The 23,536-nt window shown below is 40.3% G+C and overlaps 1 protein-coding gene across 2 annotated transcripts in view; it reads right to left on the bottom strand.

Annotated features, from left to right (window-relative positions):
- Positions 1-23,536, bottom strand: part of LOC128076433 (claudin-8-like) — a 146,892-nt gene that overhangs the window by 88,282 nt on the left and 35,074 nt on the right. The window lies entirely within an intron of this gene.

The following is a 23,536-nucleotide window of genomic DNA, read 5'->3' as shown; positions in this document are numbered from 1 at the left end:
TAGACAAGAATACTTTATATACATGCTGCTCTGGAAGTAATGCCTCCTACTTTATTTCAAAACCAAACTGGACATGCTCTCGGGCAACCTGCTCCAGGTCTTGTTTGATCCACATGAGTTGGACCAGATGACCTCCAGAGTTCCCTTCCAACCTTCAACCACACTGCGATTATGTGATTCTTGGCATCCTAAAGACAGAAGTAGAATAAAGTTGAAGAGAATCAGAATGATTTACATTCCTTGAGGAGAGGGGCAGCATGGAAACATCACATAGCTTCATGAAATTTGGGATTAAAAACAAAGCCATAGACCATTATTAGAAAAGCGGATACACAATGAGTCCCCTTTAGGAATTCAGAGCAAAGGACTACAAAAATAATTTACTTTTAGCTAAGAAGTGAATGCAAACACTTCATGTAACAGTAAAAATACAAGTAGGAATAGTCACAGAGCAGGAAGTAGTGGGGATGTGAAAAAATTTTTAGAAGGTGTAGTTGTATTTCCTTTCAGTGATTGTCCTCACAATTACTCCTGGGAGCAAGCGAGTACTTCTGTTTCTGTGACCATTCGCTTGTCAGCATTATTTCCAAAACTGGTACATATTTACTTTCCATCTTTATTTCTGCTCTGCTTAGGGAGATCTAAATCCCAGTGAAAACGACTACTCACATTATTTTAGAGACTTTTATTGTCAGTTATTTATGCTAACAATTGTTAATATCGGCGATGGCAGGTAGGTTTGCATGTAATGGGATCACGTAAGAAGTCTTTGGACATTTATTGAAGGAATAAATGCTCAGATCAGAAAAAAATAAATCTATACTTTGCTGTCTTGTTAGAATAACTCCATCAATCTCGAAGAACTTTTCTCAAAGATGTTTTCCCCAGCTGCAGATCTATTCATCCAAGGACACAGTGCAAAAATTTTTAGTCATTGTATGCATGGTGGAAATATTTAAAGCTGGAACAAACTAGAGGTTACCAGGTCTCAGCAATGGAAATATCATCAGGCAGTGCTAGACACTGTTTATCCATTTATATGAACAGCACATCTAAGTACCAGTTACACAAGTCTCAGAGCACATTGGTGTTCTGGAGTTCTGTCATTCAACAACATTTAAAAAACATGCACACCTGAACATCTCAGAGATAACAACTATCCTGCCACCAATTCAAAATATAATTTTCTCTCTGAGGTTGGCTAAAAATAAACTTTCGAAAAGTCAGTGACTTGTTAGAAACCTGGCACATCCAGAGGAAATAATTCATCACATTTAAAAGAAAAAAAAAAAAAAAAAAAGTTTTTAAAAATAAGTCCTTTCTTTTTTTGGAGAGATGTGAGAAGATAAAGAGATGTCACAGTGTTTTTGTAAAGGGGAAAATATTGCAAATATCCCTATTTTGTTTCTCTTTTCTAATATCAAATTCTTTGAGAAATACTAGCTGTGTACAAGCTAGCAAGTACACAGGCAGTAGTACCTTCCCTTGACAAGAGTTTCCTTTAAATTCACTTCATTTGGGATTTTAGCCATGTTACCAGTATCAGTTTTTTTAACATCAGTAACCCACCTAGGTAAGTGTATCTCACTTATACCAGTGTATAAGTGGGTATGTACAAGACCCTACAGTGCTAAGCAAGGTTTCAGTCTCCTTAGTTCCTCTAGTAAACCTGGTTGTAAGATATTTTTAGGTATCTCTGAGCTGAGTAGGGCTTGCAAGTTGTTTAAATCCGCAGCTCCAATGTGCTTGCAGGCACTGATAATGCTCTCCTGACTGCCATTCTTGTCTTTTGCCAGTTCTCTTACATTTCATAAAATATTCCACCTAAAGATTTTGCACATGGAAAAGGTAAGAAACTGAGCTTTAATCTTACTTTGTGTTTAAAATAAACATACTGCTTTTTGAGTTTGTTTAGGGTGTTTTTATTTGTTTGGTTGTTTGTTTTTTTTTCCATCTGTTACCTGTATTTCAGTATGGAAATTAGAAAAATTGAGCTGTAACAGATTAACTGAGTTGGTTTTCCACTATACTGGGTCCCAACTGGGAGCTGTTAATTTTGCCTGGGAAGGTACTATCAAAGCCGAAGTGAGAAACAAGTTGAGTAATCGTTAAAAGGAAAGAGCTACACAAGTAGAGGAGATAATGGCCTTGCACAGCTGGAGTGGTAGAAACCTCCTCTGAAATGCTGGGAATCAGCAGGATGAGGCTAGGAGGGGATGTTCAAACAGTGATAAAAGGCTAAATCAGGACCTACTCCCTATAAAACAGGCACACACTGGAGAAATCTGAAACAATCTATTCCTGCTCATGGGCCTTAATGCCATGTCTCTGGTGAACAGTTCCATCACCACAAACACCCTTGGGGCTGATCATGATTTTAAATCATATAATGACAGAATCATTAAAGTTGGCAAAGACCTCTCAGATCCCCCAGAGCAACCACCAGCCCACCCCCCCACGCCCACTGCCCACGTCCCTCAGTGCCACATCCACACGGCTCCTGAACACCTCAGGGACGGTGACTGCACCACCTCCCTGGGCAGCCTGTGCCACTGCAGCACTGCTCTTGCTCAGAAGAAATTCTTCCTAATGTCCAATCAGAGAACTTCTTGTATAGAAGGAGTCTATTGAGTTCAGTCAGTTATTGCTGACCATCACAAATGCACCTTTACATAAGAAATGTGTTCAGAGTACAAGAAGTGAAGGCCTGCAAATAGAGCTTCAATATGTAGGGGTTGTGGGTGCTGACCTTACACACAACCCGCCTAGACAGTGCTCTCATGATTGCAGAATGTCCATCTGCAAACAAAAGCTCTACAGTTGCCAGTTCAATTTGTTTCTTGTTAATAAAACATCAAAGTCATCAGGGCTCTGCAGTTGCTCACTAGTAATGAAGCTTAAATTAATGCCAATATTAGTTCCTAATTCAACACAGAAAAAAAAGACAACCTGAAAACAATAACCCTGGAAGAAAAAGCAAATGGTGCCTGAGATCTCAGATAGCAATAGACAGCTTGGCTCCTGATGGCATTTCTAATAAACTAAATTGCCTTCTATTTGGGGTTTCATTAAGTATGAGCCCCCTAAAGCATTTTCTTCATAGTCTGGAGTTTGAAGTCAGAATTTGAAATTCCCAGTTGATGAAGCAGTTGGTGAATTTCTTGGCAGCCCTATGTGAACATGCTTCATGTCTTTTTTTTTTCTCCTTTTGGGCAGCACTTGGTACCCTCCTTGACTTGCTTGAATGTCTCACAACAAATGTAATTACACTGCATGGAAACACGTGTGCAGCGAGGTCTGAGTCTCATGTGCACAGTTGAGTGATATATTTCTTAGCACGAAAATCTCACACAAAAAATATTGACTGTCTCAGGCAAACTAATCTTTGTTTTGAGTAGGAGTTCTCCCAGACACCACATGGCAGTTTCAGGAGTTAAGTCATGAGACAAAACTCTTTTTCTATTGAAGCCAGCAAGAATGGCACTGTGGAATTGCTATGGGCAGGATTTTACTGGTAATTTAATGCTAATAATCACCTCATGGCAGGTTCTCACTGCTTGCAACAGCAAGGCATGAGTTTACCCCAGCTGAGAGCCTGGTTGCTTCACTTCAGGCTTTACAAGCAACCTGTTCCTGCCATGTAATGCACACAAGCATGTACTTAAAGTTAAGCTAATGGTTAAATGCTCCCTGAAGTAGGCCTCTAAGCACAAAAGATGGGTATCCTTTCCTCTTCTAACTATCTTTTTAAAAATAATTCCATCTACAGTTTTGCATGCTTTTAGGGAAATTATGCTATGAAGAGCTCTGATTACCTGCTGTCACTGAGCTGCATGACTTCTTCTAGCACAAAAACAAAACTGAAGAGTATGTTAAATGCTGCTTCACTGAAAGCAATTACTGTAATGCATTTTTTATGCACTCACATGAAAGATACAATTAATAAAAATGCATGGACTCAAGTCTTCTTACACACAATGTCCTAATTCCTTCAGGCTGTCAGGTAGAGTGGGAAGTGCTCTAAAACAGATTTCAGCTTTCCTCCTAAGACTTGGTTGTTTCTACCAGTTACCACCCTTTGCTTGCTACTAATGCTGCGGAAGACACTAACATTTTTGTTGCAGAATACTGAATGACATCTTTTCCCAGTGCCATCCTATAGCTTATGTCAAATTGTACTTTATTTTGTTGGAATTTAAACATCATAATGTTGGGGTTTAGTTGTTATTATAGAGAAAATTGTGGGCAAATGTGAAAATAGCACAATCAACATTTAGAGCTCACTTTGATCACTGTTGAATGACTGTAAGTTGTTTTTCACTAATGGGCCTAAAAGAAGTCTTCCCAATTTGTGAAACAATTGGTTGATTTTCCCTCTTTCAGCTTTCTGAAATTCACAGTCTAACCCTTCCAATATGCTTTTTCAGAGGTTCTGAATTCAAGTGTCCAAAGAATTGTATTTGGGACTTTGGGGTTTTTGGTTGGTTGGTTGGTTGGTTGGTCTTTCAAGAGGAGAAACTCAGACAACCCTAATACTGAAAAGAGCTCCAACGAGTTACAACTTAGATCTCAAAGGCTGCAGGTTGTGTAACAGGTCTCTTGGATCTTTAGTTCACCATTCACCTGCAGTCTCCCCAATCTGCACTTGCTCACAGCAGCATTCCCACTCTCATCTTTTTGTACTGCTTCAGATGCTGTAGTGTGTAATTCTAAATTTAAAAGATCTTGATCCCTACCTGAAACTCCCGCATGAAATTGGAACTTAAATACTGAAATGGTTAGCTCGGCAGTTTTATGCAAACTGAAGAACCTTCCGCTCAGTATTTTCGGTTTTCTATCTCACACTACTTAGGAAATGCTCACAGTGATACATAGTGTCACTTACAAAAAGAGCTCTTCTGTGCTAGTTGCCAAATATTCACCTGCATGCAAAGGCAGACCTTGTGCCAAAGGTATCACTGTAATCATTCTCAGCCCTATATTTTCATCACTTATCTGTGGCTACCAATATCTGCACTTACTCCACATCACCAGCTGTGCAAAAAATATTTCAATACCTTTAAAAGCAGGAAATAGATGCCTGTCCTTTCCCTCTTTTCTTTCTGAGTCTATTTAGACTACTAAGCCTACAGTGTAACAAATCACTGTTGCTGATTAGAGAAATCTTCCCCTTAAATGAAGGGAATGCCTCTATCAGTAAAGCAGTGAGAAGAAAATGCGCTTTGGCAGTTGAAGGGATAGACTGGCTTTATAACCGTTCTATTTCTCAGCAAGCACTTCTAACAGTTTTAAGTTTCTGTTCTGTTGCTGCTCAGTGTTGAATGCAGTGTACCTCCCCAGAAAACCAAAATAAGTATGTAACATCAGTCATCAGAGATCAGGTCTGTGTTAGACGAAAGGAACATTGCAGCCTGAAACAGAAATAATGCCTGAATCACATTTTTAGTTTGTGTTTAAAGGATATTTCCCTTTGTAGTACATTACAAGAAAAGCAGTTCTAAATGCCTGTTTCCCTAGAGTACTCTCTTCTTTTTCTAGGGATATGGTAGATGAAGCTGTGAAACACACAGTCTATACCTCTGAGCAGACTGATACATACATGCAGAATCGCCTTAGGTTCTGCCTTAGGACTCCCTCTGTAGTAGCTTTGATATGACAAGTGTAGCCATACTTGGAATGAGATATAAAAATATAAAGAACAAGGAGAGGAGGAAAAAAAATCCCTAGTCAGTATTCAACATGATGGAGTGATTTAAAGTGAGACATCAGCCCAAATTCCTTTGTGGCCCCAGCAGCAGGACTTCTGCTGGTGAAGAGATTAAGCAACACAAAACAGGGCTTTCCCTCCATGTATGTGTGAGCACCTTGATCCTACACTCCAGAGGGAGAATATGCTTTTCCTTCCTGAAAGATCCCACTTCTTGAGTCAGGTAGAAGGTCCAACAAAAGGAAATAGTGACTTCCTTCCAAAGAAATTCCCAAAGCAGGTTGATGGTGACCATGTCTTTGGCTGTGGCATAAGGAATCATAGAATCACAGAATCATAGAATTACTCAGGTTGGAAGGGACCTCAAGGATCGTCAAGCCTAACCGCAGCCTAACCATGGTACCTTAACTCTGACAACCCTCTGCTAAATCATACCTCCGAACACCACATCCAAACAGATATCTGCTTGTCTCAGGCTTGAGGAGCCTAACCACTACTTGTCTGAAATGTATTTGTTTTCTAGTGGTTGTATTCAGGATTTATGACCACGTAAGGAATTTGCAGGACTTGTTACCACAATAAATACAGAAAGTGTCAAAATAATGTATTTCATTTGTAAAGGTTTAAAATGAGAAGAACTTAAACTACAGCCAGAGGATGCTTTGGTCCCTCTCCAATATTTTTGCACATAAATACAAAGGTTGACAAATGGATTTTGCTTCTCCATGGAGGCTATTCCAACTCCTGATTTAGTAAACCACAAAAATCAACACATTTAAGTAAACAATTTCTTAATTCATTGTAACATTTTAATGACTTAGTGTTTACCTTGATTTAAAGCTCTTTTTAAAATGATCTCAGTTCCTCTTTACTCAGGTGGAATAGATAATCCTCTCTGGCATGAGGCATACTGTGTTAAGCAGATCCAAAAAAAGTCTAATAGCAAGAACTGCAGAAGGTTCATTTCAGTGGTCCTGAACACAGTAGAAAGATTCAAGAGTCTCATTCCTAACTTCAGTGGATGATGGGCTTGAGCACCTTGATCCTGCAGGGCCCCAAGCACTCTTAGAACAGGGCCATTGCAATTTTCTGTGTTCACAGCCAGGGGGTGTCTGGTAGACACGGGGGCTCTGCCTGAAAGCCAAAGCAAGTGAGGGAGATGCTCTGGAATCTGGTGTGAGACAATTTAAGACAAATTATTTGGGTACTTCTTTCTCTAGATGAGCATGCTTCATGGGTAGAGCTTGTTCCTTTAGGCAACTTTGCATGTTCCTGATCAGCCCAAGGTGAAACCACAAAGGAATCAATTCACTTGTTCAAAGCATTTAACACAATCGATTCCTTTTTGGCAGCACTGAATGTCATTTAGGCAGCCCAGAAGTCTTTTTCAAATACAGCTAACCCTGCGTGTAGCCAAACTCCTCTAGATTTTTCCATCATTTTCTTATTTGTTGAAGCAGAAAATCCTGTCTGCTGGATTTTGTACTTGGTTTTCGAGCCTCCCTTTATTTCAACTGCTATCAGAGGAAGTTAGTAAGTTCCGGGGCACTGATTTGGATGATATGCATTTAAACTTCCCCTGACTCTTTCTGCTATATTAATATTGTAAGATACACATTAGTAAGTACATGAAATCTAAAAATGTGAATTTCCCCTGTATTCAGCACTGGTGAGGCCGCACCTCGAGTACTGTGTCCAGTTTTGGGCCCCTCACTGCAAGAAAGATATTGAGGCCCTGGAACGTGTTCAAAGGAGGGCAACAAAGCTGGTGAGGGGTCTGGAACACAGGCCATATGAGGAGAGGCTGAAGGAGCTGGGAATGTTCAGCCTGGAGAAGAGGAGGCTCAGGGGAGACCTCATTGCTCTCTATAACTTCCTGAAGGGAGGCTGTAGTGAGCTGGGGGTCGGCCTCTTCTCTCGTGTCATTAGTGATAGGACCAGGGGGAATGGCTTCAAGCTACGGCAGGGGAGATTCAGGCTGGACATTAGGAAGTATTACTTTTCGGAAAGGGTGGTCAGGCACTGGAATGGATGCCCAGGGAGGTGGTGGAGTCACCGACCCTGGGGGTGTTCAAGGAAAGACTGGATGTTGTATTGAGGGACATGGTTTAGTAGGAGCTATTGGGAATAGGTGAACGGTTGGACTGGATGATCTTTTAGGTCTTTTCCAACCTTGGTGATTCTATGATTCTATGATTCTATGAAAATTCATTAAGGAAGAAAGAGAAGTGGACACCCATATTTTGTTGAGTCTGATTGATGAGAAATTCCTGAACACAAAAGTCTTCCCTTAGTCTACAAAAGAAATGTGATGTAGGAGGTACTTTAATCAAAATCTTTTGCCTGTGAAGACCAATGGCTTCTAAACAGGGTAACTCAATTCTGTGCTTCCAGTCTCTTTATAGTACCTGTTTTTCAGTGATGGAAAAAGATCTGTGGCCTGTACAAAACTAGCTGGAGCTCTGGATGCTTCATGCCCCCAGAATGTCTGACTTCTCATATCTGAAAAGATACAGAAAAGAAGAAAATCCAAAATTTCTCTGCTCGTTCCACTAGGAGTAATATCTCCTCACTAATATTGCCAGAGCAGAGATAAGTACAACAGGACTTTTTGCTTTCAAGATGTCATGTATATGTAATCTCCACTACAGTGAGAAGGACTGCTTGCTCAGTCATAACAATATAACTACTCTTCTAAAATAACAAATAAGCACTGATTTGGCAGATATTAGGTGTGTAACTACATCTCAGGCTTTGAAATAGAAAATGCCAACTCTGTTCAGGCTTGAATAACAAATCATGCTGGCATGCAATTCTTAGATGTAGGTGCATTATTGTTATTCTATTAGTGGATTCAGATAAGGCCTTCATGCAGGTGAAGGTTCTCACCAGAATCCCCACAGTGCACACATGGCCATATTGCTTGAATTAATTATGTTGCATTAGCACGTTACCAATATGCATCTAAATCAAAGACCCAAACACTTCTGAATCCAGCAGCCCTCAGTATATGCTCTACAGAGCTATTAAAAATATTAACTTAGACAATTTGGTTATACATTGCAAATTTGTTTCCTGAATCAGCCCAAGATACCATTTCTGAATGTCTCATAACTTATTTAAGATGTGAATGGATTCTTCTCAGACTTGTATTTCCATTTCCCTGGATCTGCTTTAGACTGCATCTTTATTTCTTACTTCAAAGTCTGCACAAAAATTGTAGATATTCAATTAACAACTGCATGAATTGAGTTAATCTCACTTACTAGCTGATAAGGATCTCCTGTCTATTGTCAGATCTTTTTGCTTTCAAAATTATTTTGCAAATGTTACATACTGATTACAATAAATAAATAAATAAATAAAATAAAACAGCCTTCCACCAAAACTCTGAATTAGCTTATGATTATGTTTTGCACATCTGCATCTGTGTTCTTTCTACAATCCACTCTTAATCATTTTATCATTATATATCCACACATAATTCCTCAGACAAACAAAAGCAATTAATCACATAAAAAGAAGTAAAAAATTTCACATTGTCCCACTCCATTTCAAATAAGTTCAGTCTTTGATATGTTACATAATCAGAGGTGAAATTTATTACTTCTGGTAGGACATTCCTTTTTTGAGAGCTGCTTCAGGCTGATTACACTTTTCTTTCAGTATTTAAAATATTTTAACTCTTGTTAAATTTCTAATGGTGATGTTTAAAACAAATATCTTCATGAAAACATCTGCATTACTGTCAAAATATTCACAAATGTATTGGTTCTAAAAGCCTGACATCCTCGAGCCCCTCTTGAAGATCTGCAACCCAAGCTCTGCACCATGCAAGCAGAAATTGGTTATAACATTCCTGGGTGACTGCAAGTTCAGCTAACCATCATAGAATCATCATCGTATAACTAAATGAGATGGAAGAGATCCTTAAAGACCCTGTAGTGCAACTCCCCTGCAGAGAGCAGGGACACCTACAGCTCCATTAGGTACTCAGAGCCCCGTCCTGCCTGACCTTGACTGTCTCCATGGATGGGGCATCCATCATCTCTCTGGGAAACCTGTTCCACTGCCTCACCACTCCTGTCATATCCAAAGTAGATCTCCCTTCTTTTAGCCTGAAACCATTTCCCCTTGCCCTGTCACGCAGACCCTGCTAAAGAATGTGTCTCCTTCTTTCCTTCAGCCCTCCTTGAGGTGAAGTTTATGTAGTAGAACCACAATGGAAATATGGGAATGACAGTGTCCATTTGGTTTCAGTACTTCAGTGACAAAAGTTCTCTTCGTTTTAACAGAGCTTAAATTTCCATTGTCTTAGTCATAGACCACAACACTATTTTGCAGCAAGCCTGGTCTATGCAGATAGCAGCCAGATACCAGAAAAACACATCCCATCGTAATTCACAAAAGAAAAAAATCACCTGCGCTGACCTTTCTGGTCTCTGTGCTGATTTGTAACATCAACAGTGCAGATCTCTATGGGGAGCAGGAGCGGCTGGGGTTGTTGGGACCAGCCATGGGATGTCAGTATCGAGCTGTAGGAATCCAGTGAAGTGGTGAGCTCACCACAGGCAGCAGCAAAACACTTGGGTCTTGCAGGTCTTTATTACAGTTTAAGGCAGTTTGTCACAGAGCTCGGCCTGGAAGCAAAGCCATTTATCACTATGTGCGTATGCACATATGTGTGTGTGTATTAGCTTGGATTTTGATGGTATAGGGAATGACAACCCACAGGCTCATCACTGGTGCCTTTGGCTCAAGACAGTGTCCACTTCTTTCTGGTAATATTCATGCAGGACTAGTTTGATATTGCTAATCTTGGGTCCAGCAAGGGTTTTGCTAAAATTAGCAGCATTTTTTCATGTAAGCAAGACAACAAAAGTGTAACACTTGCATATGCAAGAAGAAAATAGAGTCAATCAAGCACTAGAAAAAAATTATTTTCTGAATTATATTCTCTTTTCTGCCTAACAATACATTTCAAGGACACATCTATTACAAAAATGCAAGTAGGAAACAAGAAAGTGGAAAATATGCAAAAGGAGTAAAATGGGCAGTTGGATCAGCAAATCGAAGAGCTAACATGGCCCAGAATAGCTGCACAATGTGCATAAGAGTTTGCATTGATCCTTCTGCAAGTAATGGCTTGTGGCTGAGAAGAAACTTGTTTTTCCATAATAGCTAACCACACCCTGAGAAAAGGTGTATTTGTCAAATCTGATAATCAGACTTTAGCAAAAATAAAAAAAAACCCTATGGTCCGTTTGAAAATATCAGGTCTTTGGCAAATTGGACACATTGGTAATAAACTACCTAGCCTTGAAATGCAGCCACGCCTGAAGCTTTTTACTACTCATTAAGGGTGACCAGAACAAGGCAGACAAAAGGATATCAATTTAGAAGTGAAAGGACACATGGGGGAAGAGAAGAGACACCTACAGTTATAAACTAGAAACCTTAGAGAAATAAATGATAAAATGGTAATTTCTGTATTTTCTGCTTTTTATCATATTCAAAGGATGTAAATTTCCTTTGTGACCTACACCAGTCCATTTGTTGTTCTTCTACATGTGGCAACAGAAACCTTGGTGATGACATTGTTGGCTCTGTTACAACACCATCCACTGCTCCCATATGGGGCTCAGGTTGCCCGCCTACTGGGTGCTGTAAAATTAAAAACAGTAAACATTATTCAATTAAGCTATGTATTCAATTGCTGAAAAACTCATTTAATGAATAACATTATGAAATATGTAATGAAAAATGTGCTCTCTTTGTTCACTTCTAGGAAAAATCTGGCAGTATTTGTTCTGCTGACATCTTCAAATGTTCTTTCAAAACTTAATTCTGTCCCTCCTTCATGCCACATCCTGAAGTTAAGTGTGGTGCCTTTGATTCATTCCTCTCCTTTAGAAACTGGGACAGCACAAATATTCAAAGGAGCAGGGTGGGATGGTTGGGGGCAAGGGGAGGAAGTGGAAGGGAGCTGCCAGCCATGCAGAAGGAAAAATGTCTCTATTTGGGAGTAGCCTTTTTATTAAAAAGTGAGAGGCTTGTGCAAATTTAAATAATACATACATACACACATGCATACTATTTATCCAATACGAAAAAAAAAAGATTTTTTGAAAGAAAAATCCAAGTTTATACCCCCCCCCCATTTAAAGGTAACTGCAACGAGTAACTCATCCTTTGCTACTAACACAACTGACAACAACACTGCTTGCAGTGAGAGAACATGTACAGGGAACGTGACACTAACATGGCTCCAGTTAATGAAATTATTCTATCATTATACAATTGCAGCACAGGTCCTGGCTCTGATGCACCACATTACAAGGAAGATTTCAGTCTCAAATGCACCATGTGTTGCAAGAGCACTGCAATACCTCTCCCAGGTGTTCTGCAAAAACGGACAAGGTAGTTATGAAGTACTACTTGGCATCTTAGTCACTTAATGTTTCTTTATACAAATCAGACTGTCTAGTCTGCTGTCTGCTACCCATACCTGCTGGAGATGAGCACTCCCTAGGTAATTTACATTGGCAGAGAAAGTACTCCAGAGAGTCATAGAATCACAGACCCATTAATGTTGGAAAGGGCCATTAGCATCACTGAATCAAACCACCAGCCCACCCCCCCCACGCCCACTGCCCACGTCCCTCAGTGCCACATCCACACGGCTCCTGAACACCTCAGGGACGGTGACTGCACCACCTCCCTGGGCAGCCTGTGCCACTGCCTCACTGCTCTTGCTGAGACAAAATTCTTCCTAATACCCAACCAGAGGACACATAAATCTTCCATTTTGCACCATCCTGCTGGTAGTCTTTTAACAAAGATCGCATAGTAGATTGGCTCTCTTGATCGCTAACAGATGATTTTTCAATGGATTTCTTTTTTCAAGGATTTTCTTCTCCAGTGCCATCCCCTGGTTGCTTTCTTCTGTGAAAATGGTGGTTCTCAGCTTTTACTCAATCACTGAGCAACAGTGAAAATCACCTGGTTTCAGACTAGGTGTTTTTCACCCATTTTATCTGAGAAGTTATTAGGTAACCATTCGCTACATTTGTTCTATTGTTTTCTGAACACCTCATGCCACTAAATCTGTAAATTTACCTGAAGTTGTGGTGATTGTTTAACTCTGGACAGTCTTTCAGCATTCTGTGCTACTTATGCCACAATGAAGAATTGCTTGTTTTGTTCATTCCTAATTTCTGCCTTCCCAATAGAAGCCTGTTCTTCTGAGATTCTTCCGAAAGGATGAAATTTGTTAAGAAACTAATAGGCAAGACATCATGTCACAAGAGGAAGATTAACAGCTTGCCTCAAAATTGACGAAGGACAAAATAAAGCTTTAATGGCTTTAATCTACACATTTACAAAGATTCAAACTGAGTTAAATCAAAAGAACTTCCCTCTTGTTTTGATTCTACTTTTGCTTATTTGCTTAATTAGTTTGTTTCTTATTTCCTAAGTGTTAGCTTCAGTGGATCCTACAGGAATGTGACAGCCTGACCCAACGTCTATCAGGTCCTTCTGGGATGCACAGAACATAAAGCCTTGAACTTTTTGTCCAGAAAGTCCTGAGGGCAGAAGGCCTGTGTTCAGTGAAGTGGAGTATCATCATTGTGAAATCACAGAATCACAGAAACACCAAGGTTGGAAAAGACCTACAAGATCATCCAGTCCAACCATCCACCTGTCACCAATAGTTCTCACTAAACCATGTATCTCAGCACAAAATCCAAACATTTCTTGAAATGCAGTATGTGCACACTGGCAGCTAATCCAGTTGATATTATGGGCTGTGTGGGAGTCAGGATTTTATCGAGCCTTTTTGTATGCTTGGTAATACAGTTCATTCGTGCTCCTGAAGGCATTAGTGCCATTCTTACATCATTGAGTTACTACAGTCATCTGCCCACCACCCATCAGCACATAAGCAGCACTTCTCTGTGTTCATGACCTTAGCCTGCCCCACTTGTGGCTTGAAGATGTATCACACAGACTTAACTCAGAGTTACTCACCTCATGGTTAATGCCAGGTCAGCAACAGAGCCATGCTCTCAAGCAGCCACAGCAGCTCATCTGACTGGGAATAATGGACTGGAATAGGTGGTGCTCATTCCTCAACAAAATGTTTGTACTGGGATAGGTGGTGAACTCAGTGCGGGGATGCTGGTCAGAGCATCTTAATACTGCTGATAACAGTAAGCATAGTAGATGCAAATATTTCAGTTCTTTGTAATCATTTTTTCTAGCCGAACTAGCCAAGTTTGAGGGAAAACAAGAAAGGTAATAAGCAAAAGAACGAAGAAAATAAAATTCTTTTAGGACCATTGCATCATTGAGAAGAAGTTGTGGGGTTAGCTGTAAGGACACATGCAGTTCGGTCATAGTCCTCTAGATCTGGGAGTTATTGTGGCACCAATGGCAAGAGACAGCCACCTGAGTGGGATTGAGCAGGACTGCCTTACATTCTGTGCTGCTGGCAAACCACGTACTGTTAGAAATGCAGCAAGGGCTCTGAAGCTGCTTGTGACAGAAGATTTCTGTCTCTCTGCCTGACTTAATTAAAATAGTAGTTAATTATCAACAGTGGAAAATCTAAAACAAGAAAGACTGAGGTCTATTCCAACACTTCCCCAGTGTGCAATAAGGTGTGAAACTTAGCTTTTCCCTTTCTGAAGGAACCAAAGAAGCTATTTCACCCAAGGCTCTAGGAAATAAGATTTTAGTGATTCTATCTCCCTACCATGTCTGAGAAAGGCTCAGTCAAAACCAGAACATGGAGATTAAAGGCAGGCTGAGCTAAAAGGATGTCTAATGGGCATGTGTTGTGAGCTGTTGTAACAGGACCAGCTCTTTGTTCTTCAAATGAGCAGACACATTCATTTTTAAGCTGTCCTGTTTTGCCTCATTGTTTCAGGTAATACTGTTCCTTTTTCTCCTGACATGTAAAGCACCTTTGTGTTCATTTGTATCTAATATATTCCTCCAGCTCTCCAAGGAGGAAAAGTAAAGGTTGGAGTAACATTAAGACACCAGAATGCTGACATTTTCAAGTTTTTATCTCATCCTTGATGCACCTCATAATCTCCAGTGCCTTTATCCTCACAGTAGAATGATAGAATCATGAAGGTTGGAAAAAAACATCTGGAATCCCCCAGTCCAACCACCAGCCCACCCCCCCCACGCCCACTGCCCACATCCTTCAGTGCCACATCCACATGGCTCCTAAACACCACCAGGGACAGTGACTGCACCACCTCCACGGGCAGCCTGTGCCACTGCAGCACCACTAGTACTAACATCACACTTCCAGAGACATCTCTTGCTCTTGAAATTATGGACTTGAGCCCTTCTGTGGAGAAAGGTGTCCCCAACCTGCCTAATGCACAGCCCCATGGCTGAACTGGGTGCCTGAATCTTTTCTTCTGGCTGTGAAACAGTAGTTCCAAAGAGCAGATGCTTCTCCCCAAGCAGCACAGCTCCTTCTTTGGAATTGAATGACCACAGATTCCATCAACTTTAGCAGGATTCATGAGGGCTCCTCAACTTCAGGAAACACATGCATAGTCTTTGTGCTCTGCCTCTGCTGAGAAACTCAGGTATTTTTTTGCTTGTATGCTAACAGTCTCTGCACAAATGACATTCTCATATTTCTGTGTGCAAGAAGACACTTGCAAACAGATTGATAATATTTATGTTACCCATGTAACTCCCAGCTTTTGCTTTCTTGAGAAGTCTTGAGATTTGCTGCTGTGAATCTGATGCAGAAACTGTGGCAGCCAGGTAGACAGCAAGGGCTTTACCACTTGAGGGAAGTGAAAATCAAAATGTTAAATAATCGTAATCTCTTGCATTCATGCACTCTGCAGGCAGAGTTCTGACAGTAACATGTCATCATTTTCTTCCCTGATTAGCATCCTGAACAGTCTAGGTTATTCCCTAGGATACAGCAACATGCTCTGCTTTGTTTTCTGCCTCTGTGTACTGCAGCATTTCCTACCTTGTCATCACTAACGACAAAGTGTTCTTCTGAGATACTCTTAAAGCTCATCAAGCTGAAGGGGGCAAGAGATGGAGGGATAATGCTGTGGTCACAAGGAAGAAAGAAAGATTTAGATGAACTACCTCTCAACATTATGGTGCATGTCCGGGTTCCCACAGCTTACTTCTCCTTGAGTATTCAGTAGCTTGTCAAGCAAAGGGAAAGGGGGAAAAGGCAAATAACATTATCCTCATGAAAATCTTCAGGAAGAAATTCTTTAAGAAGGGTAAAGAGGAGCTGTCACAGCTGCCCAGAGAAGCTGTGGTGCCCCATCCCTGGGGGTGCTCAAGGCTATGTTGGATGGGGCCCTGGGCAGCCTGAGCATGGCAGGGGTTGGGGCTGGGTTTAAGGACTCTTCTAACCCAAGCCATTCTGTGATGATTCTGTGATGATTCTATGGAGATACCTATGTATTGTATTTGTCATACTGATTTAGATCAGGGCCTTTTCAGACTTTCTACAATGGTGTATAATTATTTTAACAACATCAGCTCTATGACTGTTCTTCAATTCCATGCTGTTTCATTGCAGAGGTTTTACAGATTGCGGTGAAGGACTATACTAATGAAAGCCAACTTTTAAAATGTAGGCATTTAGCCCAACATTTTAAGGATAATATATGCTATCTCTAAGGACTATGTTTGTTAGATATGTAACGGAATTGCTGGGGAAAAAAAAAAGAAATGAGAAAAAGAAAAAAGAAAAAAGAAAAAAAAAAGCAGGTCATGCCCTGAATATGACCTGGAATCATTCTCCCCTCTCCCATATTCTTAAAAATCTTGATTTTCTCTAGAAACAAAAGTGATGTACACACACTGAGGCATTACTATATCATCTGTAAATATAATAATACAGAAAAGATAAAACATTGGAAAACACAGTTAAGAAACACAGGATGTTCACAATCTTTTTCCTTTGGGAAAGAGAAGGGAACTTGTGCATATTCAAGAGTATCATCCAGCTAGGCTTCTGAATATCCTGGAAACCTCATGAGATTATGGCAACTTCCATTGCACCTGAGGATTTTTGTCTGAAGTGCAAAAACTCCACCTACCATATCAAAATCTTTTTCATTTTAAGCAAATGCAATATTATTAAATCAATATTATTAAATTTCAGAATTATATTTCTGTCTTAGCTCAGCTACTTCAGTGTTTATTAAGAGAATCTTACAGTCTGCTTTTCTGCAGAGGTATAAAATCACCAGTGACTGATGCCCCAGACATTCCCTTCCAATTATGTTGAACTAGAAGAGTCAATTGCTATAAGACATTTCATTCTTCAATGACTATTTTCATGAATGTGATTTAAATTATACCAAAGATTTTTAATTAAAGTCACCCTTGTCATGCAAATATTTAATTTGTATTGATATCTTTTTAGCTAAAACATACTGTCTTGAGGCTTGGAAAAGGTTCTCTAAAATTCATAAGACTATTTTAACACAATACTGACACTGTGTTATTTGTGACATGACTTATCTGTCAGTCATTCATTATCTGGCTGGATGGCAAGGCTGTAGAGGTGAAATTCTAGCTTAGAATGTTTTAGAACAGCAAAGATTTCTGCCAGGCTTGTCTAGCTTCAGTTAAGAATGAATAAAAATCGCTTTTGATAACAGTGGTGTTGCATAAGTTTTCACAAGTTTCATGGTCATAAATGTGCTTCTCTGTGGTTCAGCATTTGATATCACCCATCTGCAAGAAAAATGAAAGTGGTTTTGTTCTCGTTGTTGTTGAAGAATTTTTGTTCTTTTCATCAGCTTCCCAAATAAGTGTTTTAATATGATATCTTTCAGGGATAATAATAATAATAATAATAATAATAATAAGAAGAAGAAGAAGAAGAAGAAGAAGAAGAAGAAAAAGAAGGTATGTTCATCTTTCTTTTAATTCTGTTATTTTTTTTCCCTACAGAAGCAGCACAGAACTGAAATGGAATACCAAGAGATGCTATAGAATATCTGTTCTTCAAGACACAGATAGAGAAAGCCACCTGACCTTATCTGGTATTGCTAACAGTCCTACGCTGAGTGGGAATCTGTACTGGATGGCTATTGCTAGATTGCTAGGCTGGCCATTCCAGGCAATGCTTCCTAAAATTCTATGATTTGAAAGTAATCTTCAAAATTGTTATAATCTTGAAGTTTCCCACATACTAAAACTCAGTATTTTTTCATCTCTAGACACTGAAGAACAAGTAGATGGATGTCACTGCAGATGAGAGAGATTTGTAAAATCATAGTAGGATCCATTAAGCAATTAATCAGAGAGGAAAGGACAACTCAGTTTCAGTCTCCTACAAGAAACTCAGCATTCTTCTATAGCTTCCATTGTATATTCCTCCTTTTCTACATGAGACAGTTTTTCCTTGGAGGAAGAACAAAACACTGTACCTCAAAAGCCCTGACTTTGTCTTCTAGTCCTTGGGACATTCAAAGATGCTTCTTGTAACTTAGGAGTTATGGAAAAAAAGTTGCAGCAGCTTTCCAGAGTGTGCAAATGCTTGCATCATTAGTACCATTCCAAATTGCTTCCTTCCTGTCTCATTTAGGAAAGGCTTTATTAATGATAATCTATTCCAATCTCTTTTTCCCTATATTTTTTAATGATCTCCAGACTTGCTGTTTTCACTTCCCATTCCACAGCTGCTTTACTTCTTGAAAAGCCACTGGCAAGGAAACTAATTCTCTTTGTAAATCTGCTCCAGTCTCATCAGCAAGCTGTTCTTCATATATATGCTCTCCAGCTTCCTCCTGAGGCCTCCATCCAGAACATCTATAAGACCTGATTTCCCTTTGCCAGAGCTCTGCTGAGTTTTCCCAATAGTCCATGTTGATATATTCACCCACTAGTGAATTCTTTCTAGTCCAGTTTGAGAGTAGAGGTGCCAGTCCTTTTGATTACACTTCTCCCTTGCACTAAGTCTTTCTAGCCACCCTGCAGTTCTGCAATATGGAGGCAGTCTCATGCAAGAAGTTTCATATCACAGATTAATCATTAAGTTCCTTAGAAACTCCAACCTGTCCAATAGATTTCTGGCTGATTATTTCACATATCTTTTCCGATGCATTCCCTCTCAAGAAGCTTTCCAGCATGGAAACAGCCTTTAATTTCTCCGTGATAAACAGATTCAGGAAGATCTCAGTGAATCTTCACTTTGTTTTTCTGCTCTGTTTTTACCTTCCTTCTTTTTATATTTCTCATACAGGTGGTTTATCAGGTTTACACATATTCTAATGGATATCCTACATCTGCTTTGTCTGGAAAAAAAAAATGATGTTTTTTAGCAAGCTATTCTTCAGCTCTTCTTCATGATTTGTCTTTTAAAATTGACCTGCCAAAGTTTGGAATCCTGTCTATTTTTCTGATACAGTCACAATTTCGCTATCGGGGCAGCCCCCTGGCTGTCCTATTCATGTTAATTATGAACAATCCCTAATACACCTGGGCTTGTGACTCTTCAGGGCTTCCAAGGTCATTTTGAGCTGTCCAAGTGCACTTTGAAACCATAGCACTTCTCATTTTAAGAGCACCAGATTGTCAGTAAAGAAAATAAGTAGTTGTGTGAGCAGCCCAGATGAACTGCCATGAAGTGATTGCATTTCCTGGGACTTAAAGCACCTGCTCTCATCAAAAAGCTTCCTGTAGTTAGAGGATGCACAAGACTTCTTTTTAATATGGATTCTCTGTTGTGTATGCTGCTACCTTTCTCATGGAAAGTCTAGGACTTGCCCTCTTTACCCAGCTGCTCAAGTTTACGAAACTCAAAAACCCTTTATGTTAGATTCAATTGAAAGTGAGTGTGAGAGAAAACATTTTTCACAGAAGACCAGCAGATATGTGCATATGGATAGCACAGCTCACATAGCCCTAATTTCAAGAAGAACTGAGAGAGTCTGTGAAATAAAAAGAGTGAGCACAGGAAGACTACATCAGCTTTCAGCAAGCAGAAATCTGTCCCACAGCATGTCTTTGTTGTGCACCCAGAAAGACCAGATGATGTGTCTTGATAGAAGTCCATGCACAGGGCACAGACTTTCATCCCAGCAGCGCAACTCCAGTCTGAAGCAAAGTGTTACCCAGCTATTTCCTTTGGCCTTGCCATGTGACCTGTCCAAAATGGTTTAAATGTAGGAGAACTGGATCTACTGGGCACCTAGTTCAATACTTGCTGTTATTTAACCTCCATGACTATTTCCTTGGTCTTGTAGACAAGTATATATTGGACCCCTGAGGGGTCCAAACACTCTTCACGGTACAGCATCCTCAAGGTTAGGGGGAATATAAAGGCTTGTACCTCAGAGACAGCCACGGAAGGAAAGGTGCAGCCTTTCCAGCACAGACTCTCTTTCCCCTAATTACATTGCATTACCCAATCAGTAAGTCTGGGTTTGCCTGCAGTTGCTGTACCTCACAAAGTGGTGATGGAGGGCTATTTGGATTATAAGTATGCATATTAACGTATGTAAATTAAAACTAGTGGAAATTAAAACTAGTGGAAATAATTGCATCTCAGTAGCCTTTCCTCCCTCACTTACCATCTTTCAGCCTCTCACAGGGTACAGATAGCAATTAGGCATCTGTTCTGCCTCAGACCATAGCACCTTGTCTTTACCACTGCACACAAGCGCCTCTGTTACCTCACATGCTCCCTCTGGTTGCCTCGCGTGCCCCCATTCTGTTGCATGTAGTATCCCCCATCTGAAACTTCAACGGTAAACATTTTGGGCTGGAAATGTCTCTTTGTTATGCTTTTAGAGAATGCAGAGAAATGGGCAGTGGCATTTAGACTACTGCAAAGCAAACAAAAAAAAACAAACCCGAAGGCTGATCCATTGTTCTGCAGTATTGGAGAAGTTCTTGTGAACCCTCTGTGACTCATTCCATTGAATGTCGTTTTTATACATCGTGTTTGATAAGTCCTATGTAAGTAAAAATGAAATCTGTGGTGAAAAGGGGGCATAAATCATTCATAAGCTGGATCTAACTGTGTTTCATTTCAGCTCCTTCGTCTTGCTGAGACTTATTTTTCTAACTATGTATGCAAAAGACACCCCCTGAAGTATTTAATAGCACCACACTGATTTTTCTAATGGTGTATCTGGTCTCATAGAGGCTTATTTTACATCAAATTTACTTCATCTGTGCTGAAGACAATTATATAGTAAACCAGTGGATGAAATTGATTGAATTAAAACAAGCTGACAATCTGGATATAGCATCTTTTAAATGTTACATGTTACAACAAAGATGATAAATGCTTACAAAAGTAACCTATGCTGCTTTTCATTTTCCTACAAAGACTGCTGATAGCAGCTTTTTCTGATTTGGGGTGTTATAAGCAGATTCATTGCTACAGCTTTTGGCTGTGAAGTAGCAGTCAGAGAAAAACAAGAGGGACTTAGAATGTATTTCTGTTGAGTCCAATGATTATTTCTTTTCCAGTCAGCTTTAATATTCTTCACCAATTTAAAGTGCATGTCCAGTAAAACACAAAGCATATGCAAGACAAAAGCCCTGGGTGCAGAGTTGCCTTTTAAAAGGTGGCTCTTTGTCTGGTCAAAAAGAGAGTCTGCCTCTTTATAGCAGAGAAGAAACTTTTGTTCCATGCTCTACTCCAGAAATTCTGCATCAGTGTAAGGAAAGTGATCCTCCCTTTGCTTTGTGATGTGATTCTGACTTTGCTTTGCCCCGCTACCTTTTCATCTGTTCAGATGGTCTCTGAAATAAGTACTTGTAATATACTTTGCTTGCTTGTGGGGTTGATTTTTTTTTCCCACTTTTTTCCTTCTACTGCTATCAAGACAGATTTCTGAAAGTAAAACAGCAGCACTCTTTCATCTAATCAAGGCTTAATTGAGTCTACACCGTAATTCAAGCAAATGACTGAAGGAAAGAGAACGGAATTTGAGGGAGTAGCATTGGAGAAGCACTGTTTAGTGATTTCCAGAGGTTGCCAGCTGGGTGACAGAAATGCTGCTAAGCTCTTTTTCAAACAAGCTTTCCTAATTACTAATATTTCCTGTTTCTCTAATTATCTGCTCATTGTTCTATAAAGGACTATGCTCACTTTCAGCATTCCAACCAAGAAATCATAATATGCTACTAATTCAATATAGAAATGTATAGACTGGCCACAGCACTACTAGCAACAGTTGATCTGTGCTTCTGTGCCAGCCTAGATCATATCTTCCTGTCCAGACAGAGAATATGAGCCTTCACTTATTCTCTTCTGTTCAACTAGCCAGCAGATTTTGTTCCTTCTCTTCTTTCATTCCTCTCTTCTAATAACACTGGGAGTAAACTGACAGATATTTGAAATAAAGCAGCAATTTTCTTATAAAAAGAGCAAGTTAATTTTTCAGAAAAAGGCAAAAACTGAATTTTGTTTTCCCCTGACTTATTATGTGTCCCTAGAAAAAACACAGAAGTTTTGTGAAATTGAAGAGTTTGCAGAGTCTTAGAATATCCTGAACTGGTAGAGATCCACAAGGATCACGGAGGCCAACTCCAGGCTTCATTCCTCAGCTTCATGCATATGGATTCACCCCACTGCAGTGCGACTGCAGCTTCTGCTCCTCCACCTCGCAACGCTCTGCCCTTTGTGGCACCCATTTTTACACCTAGCCCAGCACAGCAGGATCTTCCCCAGTACCCACAGGCACCAGAGTTCCAGCTCCTCAGGCCGCCCTGCTATGCCTCAGCCAATGCTTTGCCATGGCCTGTTGCTGTGCTGACACCACCTGACAGGCAGCCCTGAGCAATCTCCACACTGCCCAATGCGCACCACAGCTCCTGTAAGGCAGCCCTACATTGCCCAACATGAACTGCAGCTCTTGCAGAGCAGATGCACGTGAAAGGGTGGCACCATAGCGTAGGACCCACTGCAGACAGACAGAACAGCAGCAACTGGTTACAGGCTCATAAATTGATAGTTACAGACATATAGTTCTGGAAATAAGATGTTTGAATAATAAACCTCTTCAGTTGACATATCCTTTCATTCATTGATTCATTGATTCATTCGTTCACTTATTTAATGGTTCTGGAAATAAAATTATTGAATAACAGACCTATTCAGTTATCATGTCCTTTCAATGATTCATTCATTCATTTAATGGTGAAATCACAGATTGAATTTGTATTTTTCCCCTTAAAAGGAAGTGTAAATAATTCTGGCATCAATTTAATATTTTTCTGTAGCAACGGAGGTCTGGACTCTTAGCCATAGAGAGTGAAAGAGATAATGATGTTTACATTAGAGTCTTCTTTTTCTGTAGCTCCCTTTTAGATACTAAAAGGCCACTCTCCGGTCTTCCCAGAGCCTTCTCTTCTCCAGGCTGAAAAGTCCCAGCTCTCTCAGCCTGTTCTTGCACAAGAGGTGTTCCATCCCTTGGATCATTTTTGCTGCCCTCCTCTGGATGCACTCCAACAGTCCACATCTCTCCTCTACTGAGAACTCCACATTTGAATGCAATACTCCAGGTGAGATCTCACCAGCATGGAGTAGAGGCTCAGGATCACCTCCCTCAGCCTGCTGGCCATGCTTCTTCTGATGTAGCCCAGGATACAGTTGGCTTTCTGGGCTGCAAGGTCACATTGCTGGCTCATGTCCAGCTTCCCATCCACCAGTGCCCCCAAGTCCCTCTTGCAGGGCTGTGCTCTATTCTTTCATCCTCCAGCCTGTATCAATAGTAGGGGTTACTATGACCCAGGTGCAAGACTTTGCACATGGACTTGCTGAGCCTCATGAGATTCACCTGGGCCCAC

This window comes from Tympanuchus pallidicinctus, unplaced genomic scaffold, assembly GCF_026119805.1.
Source record: "Tympanuchus pallidicinctus isolate F22 unplaced genomic scaffold, pur_lepc_1.0 scaffold14, whole genome shotgun sequence".
In the NCBI taxonomy this organism is placed as follows: Eukaryota; Metazoa; Chordata; class Aves; order Galliformes; family Phasianidae; genus Tympanuchus; species Tympanuchus pallidicinctus.
Note: the sequence above shows the minus strand (reverse complement) of the source record. Positions and strands in the feature narration are given on the sequence as shown.